The sequence below is a fragment of the Pongo pygmaeus genome, chromosome 13 (assembly GCF_028885625.2).
Source record: "Pongo pygmaeus isolate AG05252 chromosome 13, NHGRI_mPonPyg2-v2.0_pri, whole genome shotgun sequence".
Lineage (NCBI taxonomy): Eukaryota > Metazoa > Chordata > Mammalia > Primates > Hominidae > Pongo > Pongo pygmaeus.
The window spans coordinates 91,883,775-91,886,269 of record NC_072386.2 but is presented as its reverse complement, the minus strand read 5'-3'; the positions used below and the strand labels follow the sequence as shown (position 1 = coordinate 91,886,269).

At 38.8% G+C, this 2,495-nt stretch overlaps 1 pseudogene; it reads left to right on the top strand.

Moving 5' to 3' along the window:
* The first annotated feature begins 594 nt into the window (after positions 1-594).
* LOC129043432 (cytochrome c oxidase subunit NDUFA4-like) lies at positions 595-950 on the top strand (annotated as a pseudogene).
* Positions 951-2,495: the final 1,545 nt, after the last annotated feature.

The window sequence follows — 2,495 nt, the reverse complement described above, 5'->3', positions numbered from 1 at the left end:
ATTTGGCTGGGTGAGGGGGAAGAGTCTCATCACTGGAATCACAGAGGCATAGCTTTAGTTTTAACTGCTTAAGTATTTAGAAATTATCCCCATAAGAACTCATCCATTTAAAGTTTTCATCATTTGGAACTTCTAGGATACCACATCCAAACCCAAAAGAGTACTTCACTGAGGACAGAGGTATTTTCTTAGCAAGTTCAAACATGAAACTGGGATAACATTTCAGATCGCACTTCCCTTTTCTACCCCTCAAAAATTTCCAGATTAAAAGTGTCAACAGAGTATTTAGGATTTAGAGAGGAAGATGCCTCCAAAACAAATCCATTTGAAATGTATCTGTAGAGCCAAGGATTTTACCCACACTGGGGACCACAGGAAATGACCTACCCTGAGATGTGTTTGGTATTTTTGAAAGAGGGCAACTATAAGCTGGACATTTGGTGATGAGAGAGGATAGAGAAAGGAAAACCTTGTTTTATCTGTGTAGGTGTCTTTTGTGATGTTAAAAGTTATTATCCAGCAGATACTACTTAGCCCAGGGGCTGGTGGCTATGCTGGTTCCTTCCTTTCCAATCGGAGACCTCTGCCGCAAACATGATCCGCCAGATCATCAGTCAGGCCAAGATACATCTGAGCTTGATCCCCCTTTTTGTATTTACTGGAGCTGGAGGTACTAGAGCAGCACTTGTGTATCTGGAGCTGCAAAAAGGGATCCCCTTTTTGTATTTACTGGAGCTGGAGGTACTAGAGTATCTCTAGTGTCTGGCATTGTTCAATCCAGATGTTAGTTGGGACAGAAAGAATAACCCAGAGCCCTGGATCCAACTGGGTCCCAATGATCTATACAAGTTCTACTCAGTGAATGTGGATTACAGCAAACTGAAGAAAGAAGGTCCAGATTTCTAAATGAAATGTTTCATTATAAAGCTGCTTTAGAATGAAGGTCTTCCAGAAGCAATCCACACAATTTTCCACTTAACCAGGAAATATTTCTCCTCTAAATGCATGAAATCATGTTGATGTAATCTACTGGGGAGATTACACTGATTAATAAATAACTGAAACTTGAAAAAAAAGTTATTCTCCAACTTGATAGTCAGAAAACTGGAGTCTGGAAATCTGAAATATCACCTTCCTCTTTTCATGCGGCTCTTCTTCCTGCTTGTCAATGGAATTCACTTTCCGTGGTACCATGTTGTTCAGCCATCAGATCCAGCTCAGCTCATATTCTGAATCATTGCTAATTCTAAGGGTAAGTTTTTCTGTTGTGGCTACAGCATCACTATGGTAGCAGTTATAGCACAAATTGGGAAATGCAAAGAAGAATCAAACTGCATTCTGTAGGCCCAGGAAAATGTCAGATGTGTATGTGCAAAAGGGAGGAATGGTAATGTGGCTTCATGCTGGATATCCTGGAGAGAGGAAAGGTTGACTTTCTTTTTAAGCTCCAACTTCTATTTCACATAAAGCAAACCAAGTACTTTTTTACAATGAGTTGTGAAGTCGTGAAATGTATCTACTTGCAGAAAAATAATTCCACAGGTGTATAGCTGTGTATATTTTTTGAAATTTATAGTCTATACACTGATAGAATTTAAGGAATCAGAAATCACTTTTTCTCATGACAGTCCCCCACCACAGACATCAGACATCAACTTTTTCCCAAACTTTAAGCACTTAAAAAATAGGTCCAGAAAAGGGCATATTGCCTTTTTCCTTACTTCTATCAAGAAGGGGATCTAGATCTTCATCAGTTTGCCAAACCAGAAATGCAAACTAATAGGTGTATCTTCCTGTCTCCTCCCTTTCCTGAGCTTCTTTTAATTTCCCACTCATTATCTTCTTCTCCCTGGTTTTCTGTCTTCATTTCCATCTACCTTATTTTCAAAGGGACTCACAATGACTTTCAAAAACATACTGTATCATGAGCACTCTGGTGGGCTGACTAATGCCCCCCAAAGATACCTATTTCCTAATCCCTGAAACCTGTGAATATGTTACCATACATAGTTAAAAAAAAAAAAAAAGTCTTTGCAAATGTGATTAAATTAAGAACCTTGACATGCAGCGATTATCTGGATTATCCGGGTAGGCCCATTATAGTCACAAGTGTCCTTGTAAGAAGGAGGCAGGAGAGTCAGAGATAGTAGTCACAGATGTGGTGATGTATGTAAAAGGTTACAGTAATGCGAGGAAGAGGCTCAATGATCCAAGAAATGTGTGAGAGTCCTAAAAACTAAAAAAGACAAGAAAATGGATTCTCTCTTCTGAGTCTCAGGAAGGAACCAGCTCTGTTGACACCATGACTTTGGATTACTGGGACTGACTTCGGACTTCTAAGATAATAAATTTGTGTGTTTTTAAGACATTAAAGTTGCGATAATTTTTATAGCTGAAGTAGGAAACTAGTAAAAAGACCAAGAAACAGTTCCAGATTAAAGGAGATTAAAGAGGCAAAACAAATACATGCAAAACGTAATTCTGGATTTGATCTT